Here is a 15,041-nt window from a genome sequence, read left to right as displayed (position 1 = left end):
CAATGCCCATCTTGGCACAAAACGTCCGCCAAAATCTAGACACAAACTGGGATCCCCTGTCAGAAACGATATTCTCCGGAATCCCATGCAAACGAACCACGTTCTGAAAAAATAAAGGGACCAACTCAGAGGAGGAAGGCAACTTAGGCAAGGGCACCAAATGAACCATCTTAGAAAAGCGGTCACACACAACCCAGATAACGGACATTTTCTGTGAAACCGGGAGATCAGAAATAAAATCCATGGAAATGTGCGTCCAAGGCCTCCTCGGGATGGGCAAGGATAACAACAACCCACTGGCCCGAGAACAGCAAGGCTTAGCTCGAGCACACACTTCACAAGACTGCACAAAGGTACGCACATCCCTAGACAAGGAAGGCCACCAAAAAGACCTGGCCACCAAGTCTCTAGTACCAAATATTCCAGGATGACCAGCCAACACAGAAGAATGGACCTCGGAGATGACTCTACTGGTCCACTCATCCGGAACAAACAGTCTTTCTGGTGGACAACGATCCGTGTTGTGAATTTGCTTTTTGCTCCCTCTAGTGGTTACTAGTTTTTTGACTCTGGTTTTTCTGTCATTCCTTTTATCCGCACCTGGGTCGTTAGTTAGGGGTGTTGCTATATAAGCTCCCTGGACCTTCAGTTCAATGCCTGGCAACGTAGTTATCAGAGCTAGTCTGCTGTGCTCTTGTCTACTGATCCTGGTTCCAGTTATATCAGCTAAGTCTGCCTTTTGCTTTTTGCTATTTGTTTTGGTTTTGTATTTTTGTCCAGCTTGTTCCAAATCTATATCCTGACCTTTGCTGGAAGCTCTAGGGGGGCTGGTGTTCTCCCCCCGGACCGTTAGACGGTTCGGGGGTTCTTGAATTTCCAGTGTGGATTTTGATAGGGTTTTTGTTGACCATATAAGTTACCTTTCTTTATTCTGCTATCAGTAAGCGGGCCTCTCTGTGCTAAACCTGGTTCATTTCTGTGTTTGTCATTTCCTCTTACCTAACCGTCATTATTTGTGGGGGGCTTCTATCCAGCTTTGGGGTCCCCTTCTCTGGAGGCAAGAAAGGTCTTTGTTTTCCTCTACTAGGGGTAGCTAGATTCTCCGGCTGGCGCGTGTCATCTAGAATCAACGTAGGAATGATCCCCGGCTACTTCTAGTGTTGGCGTTAGGAGTAGATATATGGTCAACCCAGTTACCACTGCCCTATGAGCTGGATTTTTGTACTCTGCAGACTTCCACGTTCCTCTGAGACCCTCGCCATTGGGGTCATAACAGTTTGCCAGGCCAGTATTAAATGTTTAATGCATTGCAGAAGAGGGATTATAAGAAAGAAGATTCTGAGTTTTTTTTTTTTTCTCCTTCCCCTTTACCTCAGAGTGGCTATGCTTGCTGCAGACATGAATGTCCAGACCTTGATTACAAGTGTGGACCAGCTGGCTACTCGTGTGCAGGGCATACAAGACTATGTTATCAGAAATCCTAGGTCAGAACCTAAAATACCGATTCCTGAACTGTTTTCCGGAGACAGGTTTAAGTTTAGGAATTTCGTGAATAATTGTAAATTGTTTTTGTCCCTGAGACCCTGTTCATCTGGAGATTCTGCTCAGCAAGTAAAAATTGTTATTTCGTTCTTACGGGGCGACCCTCAGGATTGGGCTTTTTCGCTGGCGCCAGGAGATCCGGCATTGGCTGATCTTGATGCGTTTTTTCTGGCGCTCGGTTTACTTTATGAGGAACCCAATCTTGAGATTCAGGCAGAAAAGGCCTTGCTGGCTATGTCTCAGGGGCAGGACGAGGCTGAAGTGTATTGCCAAAAATTTCGGAAATGGTCCGTGCTGACACATTGGAACGAGTGTGCACTGGCCGCTAATTTTAGAAATGGCCTTTCTGAAGCCATTAAGAATGTTATGGTGGGTTTTCCCATTCCCACAGGTCTGAATGATACTATGGCACTGGCTATTCAAATTGACCGGCGGTTGCGGGAGCGCAAAACCGCAAATTCCCTCATGGTGTTGTCTGAACAGACACCTAATTTGGTGCAATGTGATAGAAAAACCGCAAATTCCCTCATGGTGTTGTCTGAACAGACACCTGATTTAATGCAATGTGATAGAATCCTGACTAGAAATGAGCGGAAAATTCATAGACGCCGGAATGGCTTGTGCTACTACTGTGGTGATTCTACACATGTTATCTCAGCATGCTCTAAACGTATAGCTAAGGTTGTTAGTCCTGTCACCGTTGGTAATTTGCAACCTAAATTTATTCTGTCTGTAACTTTGATTTGCTCACTGTCATCTTATCCTGTCATGGCGTTTGTAGATTCAGGTGCTGCCCTGAGTCTCATGGATCTCTCATTTGCTAAGCGCTGTGGTTTTACTCTTGAACCATTAGAAAATCCTATTCCTCTTAGGGGTATTGATGCTACACCATTGGCAGCAAATAAACCGCAGTATTGGACACAGGTTACCATGTGCATGACTCCTGAACACCGCGAGGTGATACGTTTCCTGGTTTTACATAAAATGCATGATTTGGTTGTTTTAGGGCTGCCATGGTTACAGACCCATAATCCAGTCCTGGACTGGAAGGCTATGTCAGTCTCAAGTTGGGGCTGTCGTGGTATTCATGGGGATTCCCTGCCTGTGTCTATTGCTTCTTCTACGCCTTCGGAAGTTCCGGAGTATTTGTCTGATTATCAGGATGTCTTCAGTGAGTCTGAGTCCAGTGCACTGCCTCCTCATAGGGACTGTGACTGTGCTATAGATTTGATCCCAGGCAGTAAATTTCCTAAGGGAAGACTGTTTAATCTGTCGGTACCTGAACATACCGCTATGCGTTCATATATCAAGGAGTCTCTGGAGAAAGGACATATTCGTCCGTCTTCTTCCCCTCTTGGTGCGGGATTCTTTTTTGTGGCAAAAAAGGACGGATCTTTGAGACCTTGTATTGATTATCGGCTTTTAAATAAGATCACTGTCAAATTTCAGTATCCTTTACCGCTGTTGTCTGACTTGTTTGCCCGGATTAAGGGTGCCAAGTGGTTCACCAAGATAGACCTTCGTGGTGCGTACAACCTTGTGCGCATTAAGCAAGGTGATGAATGGAAAACCGCATTCAATACGCCCGAAGGTCATTTTGAGTACTTGGTGATGCCTTTTGGGCTCTCCAATGCGCCTTCAGTTTTTCAGTCCTTTATGCATGACATTTTCCGGAAGTATCTGGATAAATTTTTGATTGTTTATCTGGATGATATTTTGGTTTTTTCTGATAATTGGGATTCGCATGTGGAGCAGGTCAGGTTGGTCTTTAAAATTTTGCGTGAAAATTCTTTGTTTGTCAAGGGCTCAAAGTGTCTCTTTGGTGTACAGAAGGTTCCCTTTTTGGGGTTCATTTTTTCCCCTTCTGCTGTGGAGATGGACCCAGTCAAGGTCCGAGCTATTCTTGATTGGACTCAGCCCTCGTCAGTTAAGAGTCTTCAGAAGTTCTTGGGCTTCGCTAACTTCTACCGTCGTTTTATCGCTAATTTTTCTAGCATTGTGAAACCTTTGACGGATATGACCAAGAAGGGCTCCGATGTAGCTAACTGGGCTCCTGCTGCCGTGGAGGCTTTCCAGGAGTTGAAACGCCGGTTTACTTCGGCGCCTGTTTTGTGCCAGCCTGACGTCTCACTTCCCTTTCAGGTTGAGGTGGATGCTTCGGAGATTGGGGCAGGGGCCGTTTTGTCGCAGAGAGGCCCTGGTTGCTCTGTTATGAAACCTTGTGCCTTTTTCTCTAGGAAGTTTTCGCCTGCCGAGCGAAATTATGATGTGGGCAATCGGGAGTTGTTGGCCATGAAATGGGCATTTGAGGAGTGGCGTCATTGGCTCGAGGGTGCTAAGCATCGTGTGGTGGTCTTGACTGATCACAAAAATCTGATGTATCTCGAGTCTGCTAAACGCCTTAATCCGAGACAGGCCCGCTGGTCATTGTTTTTCTCCCGCTTTGATTTTGTTGTCTCGTATTTACCAGGTTCAAAGAATGTGAAGGCCGATGCTCTTTCTAGGAGCTTTGTGCCTGATGCTCCTGGAGTCGCTGATCCTGTTGGTATTCTTAAAGATGGAGTTATCTTGTCAGCTATTTCTCCGGATCTGCGACGTGTGTTGCAGAGATTTCAGGCTGATAGGCCTGAGTCTTGTCCACCTGACAGACTGTTTGTCCCGGATAAGTGGACCAGCAGAGTCATTTCCGAGGTTCATTCCTCGGTGTTGGCAGGTCACCCGGGAATTTTTGGCACCAGAGATCTGGTGGCCAGGTCCTTTTGGTGGCCTTCCTTGTCAAGGGATGTGCGGTCATTTGTGCAGTCCTGTGGGACTTGTGCTCGAGCTAAGCCTTGCTGTTCTCGTGCCAGCGGTTTGCTCTTGCCCTTGCCTGTCCCGAAGAGACCTTGGACACATATCTCCATGGATTTCATTTCTGATCTTCCGCTATCTCAGGGCATGTCCGTTATCTGGGTGATATGTGATCGCTTCTCCAAGATGGTCCATTTGGTTCCTTTGCCTAAGCTGCCTTCCTCTTCCGATCTGGTTCCTGTGTTTTTCCAGAACGTGGTTCGTTTGCATGGCATCCCTGAGAATATTGTGTCAGACAGAGGATCCCAGTTCGTTTCCAGGTTCTGGCGATCCTTTTGTAGTAGGATGGGCATTGATTTGTCGTTTTCGTCTGCTTTCCATCCTCAGACTAATGGACAGACGGAGCGAACCAATCAGACTTTGGAGGCTTATTTGAGGTGTTTTGTCTCTGCTGATCAGGACGATTGGGTGACATTCTTGCCGTTGGCTGAGTTTGCCCTTAATAATCGGGCTAGTTCCGCCACCTTGGTTTCGCCTTTTTTCTGCAACTCTGGTTTCCATCCTCGCTTTTCTTCGGGTCATGTGGAGCCTTCTGACTGTCCTGGGGTGGATTCTGTGGTGGATAGGTTGCAGCAGATCTGGAATCATGTGGTGGACAACTTGAAGTTGTCACAGGAGAAGGCTCAGCGCTTTGCCAACCGCCGCCGCGGTGTGGGTCCCCGACTACGCGTTGGGGATTTGGTATGGCTTTCTTCCCGCTTTGTTCCTATGAAGGTCTCCTCTCCCAAATTTAAACCTCGTTTTATTGGGCCTTACAAGATATTGGAAATCCTTAATCCTGTATCTTTTCGTCTGGATCTTCCTGTGTCGTTTGCTATTCACAATGTATTTCATAGGTCCTTGTTGCGGCGGTACATTGTGCCTGTAGTTCCTTCTGCTGAGCCTCCTGCTCCGGTGTTGGTTGAGGGCGAGTTGGAGTACGTGGTGGAGAAGATCTTGGATTCTCGCCTCTCCAGGCGGAGGCTTCAGTACCTGGTCAAGTGGAAGGGCTATGGTCAGGAGGATAATTCCTGGGTGGTCGCCTCTGATGTTCATGCGGCCGATTTAGTTCGTGCCTTTCATGCCGCTCATCCTGATCGCCCTGGTGGTCGTGGTGAGGGTTCGGTGACCCCTCACTAAGGGGGGGGTACTGTTGTGAATTTGCTTTTTGCTCCCTCTAGTGGTTACTAGTTTTTTGACTCTGGTTTTTCTGTCATTCCTTTTATCCGCACCTGGGTCGTTAGTTAGGGGTGTTGCTATATAAGCTCCCTGGACCTTCAGTTCAATGCCTGGCAACGTAGTTATCAGAGCTAGTCTGCTGTGCTCTTGTCTACTGATCCTGGTTCCAGTTATATCAGCTAAGTCTGCCTTTTGCTTTTTGCTATTTGTTTTGGTTTTGTATTTTTGTCCAGCTTGTTCCAAATCTATATCCTGACCTTTGCTGGAAGCTCTAGGGGGGCTGGTGTTCTCCCCCCGGACCGTTAGACGGTTCGGGGGTTCTTGAATTTCCAGTGTGGATTTTGATAGGGTTTTTGTTGACCATATAAGTTACCTTTCTTTATTCTGCTATCAGTAAGCGGGCCTCTCTGTGCTAAACCTGGTTCATTTCTGTGTTTGTCATTTCCTCTTACCTAACCGTCATTATTTGTGGGGGGCTTCTATCCAGCTTTGGGGTCCCCTTCTCTGGAGGCAAGAAAGGTCTTTGTTTTCCTCTACTAGGGGTAGCTAGATTCTCCGGCTGGCGCGTGTCATCTAGAATCAACGTAGGAATGATCCCCGGCTACTTCTAGTGTTGGCGTTAGGAGTAGATATATGGTCAACCCAGTTACCACTGCCCTATGAGCTGGATTTTTGTACTCTGCAGACTTCCACGTTCCTCTGAGACCCTCGCCATTGGGGTCATAACAGATCCGGTTTATCCACCTGAAACTCCTGCAATGCACGTCGCAAGTCTGGGGATACGGCGGACAATATTACCCCATCCCTAAGGATACCAGTAGGCCCAGAGTCTCCAGGAGAGTCAGGCACAAAACTCCTGGAAAGAGCATCTGCCTTCACATTCTTTGAACCTGGCAGGTATGAAACCACGAAATTGAAACGAGAAAAAAACAACGACCAACGAGCCTGTCTAGGATTCAAACGCCTGGCAGACTCAAGGTAAATGAGATTCTTGTGATCAGTCAAGACCACCACACGATGTTTAGCACCCTCAAGCCAATGACGCCACTCCTCAAATGCCCACTTCATGGCCAAAAGCTCCCGGTTACCCACATCATAATTGCGCTCGGCGGGCGAGAATTTTCTAGAGAAGAATGCACATGGCTTCATCACCGAGCCATCAGAACTTCTCTGTGACAAAACCGCCCCCGCTCCAATCTCGGAAGCATCAACCTCAACCTGAAAAGGAAGTGAAACATCTGGTTGACACAACACAGGAGCAGAAGAAAACCGGCGCTTAAGTTCCTGAAAGGCCCCCACAGCCGCAGGAGACCAATTAGCAACATCAGCACCCTTTTTAGTTAAATCAGTCAAAGGTTTAACAATACTGGAAAAATTTGCAATGAACCGACGATAAAAATTAGCAAACCCAAAGAACTTCTGTAGGCTCTTAACAGATGTAGGTTGTGTCCAGTCACAAATTGCCTGAACCTTAACGGCATCCATCTCAATAGTAGAAGGAGAAAAAATGTACCCCAAAAAAGAAATCTTCTGGACTCCGAAGAGACACTTTGAGCCCTTCACAAACAGAGAATTGGCCCGCAGAACCTGAAACACCTTCCTGACCTGTAGAACATGAGACTCCCAGTCATCAGAAAACACCAAAATATCATCCAAATACACAATCATAAACTTATCCAGATATTCACGGAAAATATTGTGCATAAAGGACTGAAAGACTGACGGAGCATTGGAGAGTCCAAAAGGCATTACCAAATACTCAAAATGGCCCTCAGGCGTATTAAATGCGGTTTTCCACTCATCACCTTGTTTTATCCGCACCAGATTATACGCACCGCGAAGATCTATCTTAGTGAACCACCTAGCCCCCTTAATGCGAGCAAACAAGTCAGTCAATAATGGCAATGGATACTGATATTTGACTGTAATCTTATTCAGAAGGCGATAATCTATACAAGGCCTCAGGGAACCATCTTTTTTTGCCACGAAAAAAAAACCTGCTCCCAGAGGGGACGAAGATGGACGAATATGTCCCTTTTCCAAGGACTCCTTAATATAATTCCGCATAGCAGTATGCTCTGGCAGTGACAGATTAAATAAACGACCCTTAGGGAACTTACTGCCAGGAATCAATTCATTAGCACAGTCACAATCTCTATGAGGAGGGAGCAAATTGAGCTTAGGCTCCTCAAAAACATCCCTATAGTCAGACAAAAACTCAGGGATCTCAGAAGGAGTAGATGAAGCGATAGAAATCGGAGGTGCATCATCATGAACCCCCTTACATCCCCAGCTTAACACAGACATTGTTTTCCAGTCCAGGACAGGATTATGAGTTTGTAACCATGGCAGACCCAGCACTAGTACATCATGTAAATTATACAGTACAAGGAAGCGAATCACCTCCTGATGAACGGGAGTCATGCGCATGGTCACTTGTGTCCAATACTGCGGTTTATTCATAGCCAATGGTGTAGAGTCAATTCCCTTCAGAGGAATAGGGACTTCCAGAGGCTCCAGACTAAAACCGCAGCGTTTAGCAAATGACCAATCCATAAGACTCAGGGCAGCGCCCGAATCCACATAGGCATCAATGGAAATGGAAGACAGTGAAAAAATCAGAGTCACAGACAAAATGAACTTAGGCTGCAGAGTACCAATGGCAAAAGATTTATCAAGCTTTTTTGTGCGTTTAGAGCATGCTGATATAACATGAGCTGAATCACCACAATAAAAACACAATCCATTTTTCCGCCTATAATTTTGCCGTTCACTTCTGGACTGAATTCTATCACATTGCATAGTCTCAGGTGCCTGTTCAGAAGACACCGCCAACTGGTGCACGGGTTTGCGCTCCCGCAAACGCCGATCAATCTGAATGGCCATAGCCATAGACTCATTCAGACCTGTAGGCGTAGGGAACCCCACCATAATATCCTTAATGGCCTCAGAAAGACCATTTCTGAAGTTTGCAGCCAGGGCGCACTCATTCCACTGAGTAAGCACCGACCATTTCCGAAATTTTTGACAATATATTTCCGCTTCATCATGCCCCTGAGAGAGGGCTAATAAAACCTTTTCAGCCTGAATCTCCAGGTTGGGTTCCTCATAGAGCAATCCCAATGCCAGAAAAAACGCATCCACACTGAGCAATGCAGGATCCCCTGGTGCCAATGCAAATGCCCAATTCTGAGGGTCGCCCCGCAGGAAAGATATTACAATCCTGACCTGTTGAGCAGGGTCTCCAGAGGAGCGAGATTTTAAAGAAAGAAACAATTTACAATTGTTCCTGAAATTCAGGAAGGTAGATCTATCTCCAGAGAAGAACTCTGGAATAGGAATTCTAGGTTCAGACATGGGAGTGTGAACAACGAAATCCTGTATGTTTTGAACTTTTGCCGCGAGATTACTCAGGCTGGAAGCCAAACTCTGGACATCCATGTTAAACAGCTAAGATCAGAGCCATTCAAGGGTTAAGAGGAGATAAGAAGCAGCTAGACAGCAATTAAGGGCTAGGCAGCAAAACTCTGAAGGGAAAAAAAAAAAAAAAAATTCCCTTAAACACTTCTATTTCTCTTGCTTCAGCCCAAACAATTAACACTTTGTGGGCCGGCTATACTGTCATGAATCCCCAATGGCTAGGGATAGCACAGGACAAGCAAAGTACAAATAAATAACGGACGAGCTCTAGGGTGATGGAACCTGGGCTGACCGCTGCCCTACGCCTGACAAACGCAACTAGAGATAGCCAGGGAGCGTGCCTACGTTGGTTCTAGACGCCACGCACCAGCCTAAGAGCTAACTAGTACTGCAGAGAAAATAAAGACCTCACTTGCCTCCAGAGGAATGAACCCCAAAAGATATAGTTGCCCCCTCACATGTATTGACGGTGAAATGAGAGGAAGGCACACACATAGAGATGATATATATAGATTCAGCAAATTGAGGCCCGCTGTAAACTAGAAAGCAGAACGATACAAAAGGGGACTGAGCGGTCAGCAAAAAACCCTAATCAAAAAAACCATCCTGAGATTACAAGAACCCATGTGCCAACTCATGGCACATGGGGAGAACCTCAGTCCACTAGAGCTACCAGCTAGCATAGAGACATAATAAGCAAGCTGGACAAAAAAACAAACAACTGAAAATCAGCACTTAGCTTATCCTGAAAGATCTGGGAGCAGGTAGGCAGGAACCAAACAGAGCACATCTGAATACATTGATAGCCGGCAAGGAAATGACAGAAAGGCCAGGTAAAATAGGAAACACCCAGCCTCTGATGGACAGGTGGAAACCAAAGGCCGCAACCCACCAAAGTCACCCAGTACCAGCAGTAACCACCAGAGGGAGCCCACAAACAGAATCCACAACACCTCTCTCCAAATGTACTGTTTATGATTGGGGCCAAAAAGTTCAATTTTAGTCTTATCACTTGAAATTTCCTTGCTCCATAAGTTTTGAGGATTGTCTCTGTGCTGTTTTGCATATTGTAGGCAAGATACTTTGTGGCATTTGTTACAGTAATGGCTTTCTTCTGATGACTCGACCATGCAGCCCAGTTTTCTTCAAGTGCCTCCTTATTGTGCATCTTGAAATAGCCACACCGCTTGTTTTCAGAGAGTCCTGTATTTCAGCTGATGTTATTTGTAGGTTTTTCTTTGCATCCCGAACAATTTTCCTGGCAGTTGTGGACAATATTTTTGTTGGTCTACCTGACCGTGGTTTTCTTTTTACAGAGCCCCTGATTTTCCACTTGTTAGTCACAGTTTGAATGCTGCTCACTGGCATTATTAATTATTGGATATCTTTTTGTATCCCTTTCCTGTTTTATACAGTTCATCTACCTTTTCCCATAGATCCATTGACATTTCTTTTGCTTTACCCTCCTCACAATCCAGAAATGTTAGTGGCTGAATGAAAGATGAAAAAGTCCGTCTGTATCCCAGAAACAACTCACTCAGCTTTTTTGCACACACACTGATTACAAGCCAATAGGTAACAGGTGAGGTTGTTTACTTTAGTAGCCATTCAAACCAATTTGTGTCAACTTCTGTGCATGCCAAAATCACCAGGGCATGTGAACTTTTGATCAGAGTCATTTGAATGTTTTGATTTGTCATTATGATTTAAAAAGAGGAAACACAGTAGTTTAACAATAAATGGCTTCACCCAACAACTAACCATGAGTGGAGAAAAAGTGTTGGTGTTATCATTCATATTTTCTGAAATAAAGGCCCAGAAAGCAAAACTTCTGCTGGGGTATGTAAACTTTTGAGCACAACTGTACTTCCAAAATTGTTATAAAATAGTTGGCAGGCTTCTATAACTCCCAATTTTCTTTAGTTCTCAGTTTCTTTTAAATTTTTTGTAAAAATATATTTTTCATCTGTGAGGTCTGACTACCTTGTGATTTCCTCAAGTTCTTCCTGACTTCAGACCAGATAAACTTTAACTACCATTAGTGTTGAGCGATACCGTCCGATACTTGAAAGTATCGGTATCGGAAAGTATCGGCCGATACCGGCAAAGTATCGGATCCAATCCGATACCGATACCCGATACCAATACAAGTCAATGGGACTCATGTATCGGACGGTATCCCTGATGGTTCCCAGGGTCTGAAGGAGAGGAAACTCTCCTTCAGGCCCTGGGATCCATATTAATGTGTAAAATAAAGAATTAAAATAAAAAATATTGCTATACTCACCTCTCCGACGCAGCCTGCACCTTACCGAGGGAAGCGGCAGCGTTCTTTGTTTAAAATTCGCGCTTTTCTTTCCTTTACGTGAAGTCCTGGCTTGTGATTGGTCGCGTGCCGCCCATGTGGCCGGGACGCAACCAATCACAGCAAGCCGTGATGTAATTTCAGGTCCTTCAGGATTTTAAAATTACGTTCCGGCGTTGTGATTGGTTGCGTCGCAGTCACATGGGTGACGCAACCAATCACAGCAAGCCGTGACGTAATTTCAGGTCCTTCAGGATTTTTAAATTACGTCCCGGCTTTGTGATTGGTTGCGTCGCGGTCAACCAATCACAAGCCGGGAGGCTGGACACGCGCGCATTTTAAAATGCGCGCTTGTCCAACCTCCCGTGACGTCCCGGCTTGTGATTGGTTGCTTCGCGGTCAACCAATCACAAGCCGGGAGGCTGGACACGCGCGCATTTTAAAATGCCCCATATAATGCTCCATGTAGTTCTTTAAGGCTCCATACAGTATTGTGCCACATATAATGCTGCTGCTGCACTAAAAGAAAAAAAATGACATACTCACCTCTCGTCGCTGCTCCTCAGCGTCCCGTCTCTCCGCACTGACTGTTCAGGCAGAGGGCGGCGCTCACAGTAATTCGTCATCGCGCCCTCTGACCTGAACAGTCAGTGCAAGAGGACGGGAAGACGGAGCTTTGGTGGAACGAGGGAAGGTAAATATACTCACCTACTCCCGGCGCTCCTGACGCGGTCCCTGCATGTCCCACGGTGTACGGCGTGGCAGCTTCTTTCTGTAGTGAGCGGTCACATGGTACCGCTCATTACAGTAATGAATATGCGGCTCCACCCCTGTGGGCGTGGAGTCCATATTCATAACTTTAATGAGCGGTACCACGTGACCGCTGAAGAGGGGAAGAACTTGAAGCTGCCACGCCGAACACCGTGGGACATGCAGGGACCGCGTCAGGAGCGCCAGGAGTAGGTGAGTATTTGACAGGCGTCGCTCCCCCTCACCCGCTGACCCCCCGCCTTCCATGACTCGAGTATAAGCTGAGAGGGGCACTTTCAGCCAATTATTTTGGGCTGAAAATCTCGGCTTATACTCGAGTATATACGGTACTTATCCACAGATTTTTCAAACTCCAGAGTAATCATCCTAAAGGAACCAAAATGATTATGATACACAAAATTACAGGAAAACAGAAATTTTGATAGACTTTTGATATTGATTTTTAATAGCAAATTCATTCATCAGAAGATATGCCACCCAGTCAGACTGATAAGCTAAAATATTACATTAAAGAAACCCCTCCGATTGGTATGTTCCGTCTGACTATTGGTTTATGGGTGGTAAGCAGAAGAAAAAGACCACTCAATATTGATCTTATTACAGAATGCCTTCCAGAATTTTGAAATAAACTTAGTACCCCAATTGGAAGCAATGTTTTCCGAAGTATCGCGCAGACGAACTAAATATTTGATGAATAATTTAAGGTTTGGGAATTAGGTAAAGGGACACAATGACACTGTCACAACCAATAACCGATTTACAATTTTTCCAACAGAGGATGGCAAATCAATAATAAAGATGACTCTAGGAACTTCTAGAAATGGGTAATGACTGAAATAGTTTGACAAGACTGGCTCAGGGTGATTAAACAAGGGAACAGATTCTACGTGCATGCAAGCACTTATTCCATACAGTTCTGAAATAAAAATGGCCATCAAAAATGCTCAAAAAAATGCATCAAAAAAGCTACAAATCAAAGAGTATTATTATTCCCTGGGTGATGTAGGAGCATTAAATCATAAGATGGAAATGAGGAGGAACAAACAATCTTTTGTTGGAAGTATTGTCTGGGAGTAGATTTTGAGATTTATGGATCTCTTCAGTCACATAGAAGTAAACAGAGCACACAACTATACCTTCAGCAAGAATAAGAACTTGTTTGCAGTCCTTAGACTGAGATGGGTAGAATCTATGGGAGAGTGATTCGGATTTTGTTTTTACTACAATGTCTGTATGTCATCACAAAATCAAATTTAGAAAAGATTAAAGCCTATATAGCTTTCTTGAGTTCTAAATTAATCAGATTTTTTTATGTTCGGTGATAACACTGATTTTATATTTTGCACCTTTTAGGGAAAGGCACCATTCCTCGAAGGACTGTTTGATTCTCAAAAAAAATCCCAATTACCAATACCGAAGTTTCTCTTGGCAGATGGAAATTTTTATGAAAAGTAAGTGCCTGACTGAAATTGATTGTGAGTCAGGTACGTTATAAAAAGACTGTACCAACCACGACCTCTGAGGCATCAGCCTCCACTACAAATGGACGCTCCAAGACAGGCTGCTTCAAGTCACCTAATGGTTTGGCAGTGTTGGAAAAGGATTAATGGTAATTTGCAAACCCTAGAAAATGCTTCAAATATTTCTGAGATTTGGATTGCAACAGCTCCTTAATTATCTGTATATTTGGTGGATCCATTTAGAAACCTTTAACAGAAAAGAAATACCCCAGTAACTTTCCTTCTTGAAACAGAAAAATACATTTTTAAGTTTAGAAAATAATTTTCTCTGAGTCTTTGGAATTCATTGAATACATGTAGTATGTGTGACTCATAATCAGGCGAATTAACCAAAATATTTCAGTTGAATAGACAACATATTGACCACTTAGATCTCTGATTATGTCATTAACTAAATTGTGACTCTCAAGTGTGTTAAATGTCTTACACTCATCTCCTTCTCTTATAAAGATCAAAGTAGTTAGGCTGGAGAAAAAATAGCGCAATAGGGTCTTATCTGATAAACATTCAGAATTACGAATAGCAGATTTAGCTCACCTGATCCATAGAATTCTGCGTTTTAGAATGTTATTCAGCTGCTGCGGATCCACGGGTCGTCAAACCACTTGCAATAGAAACCAGGAAGGATTTGTGGATTCATTCTCACTGCTGAATATTGAAGACACCAATTTTAGAAAATCAATTTAAAATCTTTTTTTTACTCGTTTTTGAAGTATAGTTCAATTCTTCCTCAGGAAAAACCAAACAAGGTGGTGCGCCGAGATCTTAATCTGTGCATGCAGCACCTACGGTAGCTATTTTCCCAAAGCCCAAGGCAGGGAAATCAATGGGAAAGTGTGGGGACTCCACTCAATGCTGACATTTTCCGACAACCCACTCAACCTCACAGCGGGGGGACACCCTCCGCCCAGTCTGGGGCTTGCAGCATCGCCTCCTCCCTGCTGTTGGTGGCCTCCCGCACCAGCAGCTCTGTCTCCTTTGACTCCACTCCACCGCAGCTGCATCATCCAGGAAGCTACATTCGGACTATAAGACATACACACAATTTCCTCCCAATCTTGGCCAGACTTTGTTTGGACACTATCCTTAATTCAATCTTGGCAACAGAAAATAGCGCTGATCTTGTCTCCATTTCTGATTCTTCCACCGTGGGAAACTCCTGGAAGCGGTTTTGCCCGTCTCTCTGGGAGTAGCTGTAGTCTATCACTGTTGAATTCAAATCAGGCAGCACAACAATATTAGGTGAGCAAGTTTCCTTATACAACTTACCATTTAAAACTTGACATAAACTTACTACGTATTTTTTCTCTTTTAGTATATTCCATACAAATAGTGAAAAAAATGAAAATGTTACTTTCCTAGACATAGATTTCATTTATCTTCAAATTATAGATATAAAATAAAAATATTGTCCAGCAACTGAGCAAACAAATTCTCCCCCACAGAACATATTATGTTACCCATCATGCTAGTTA

This window comes from Ranitomeya variabilis, chromosome 2 (genome assembly GCF_051348905.1).
Source record: "Ranitomeya variabilis isolate aRanVar5 chromosome 2, aRanVar5.hap1, whole genome shotgun sequence".
NCBI lineage: Eukaryota > Metazoa > Chordata > Amphibia > Anura > Dendrobatidae > Ranitomeya > Ranitomeya variabilis.
Note: the sequence above shows the minus strand (reverse complement) of the source record.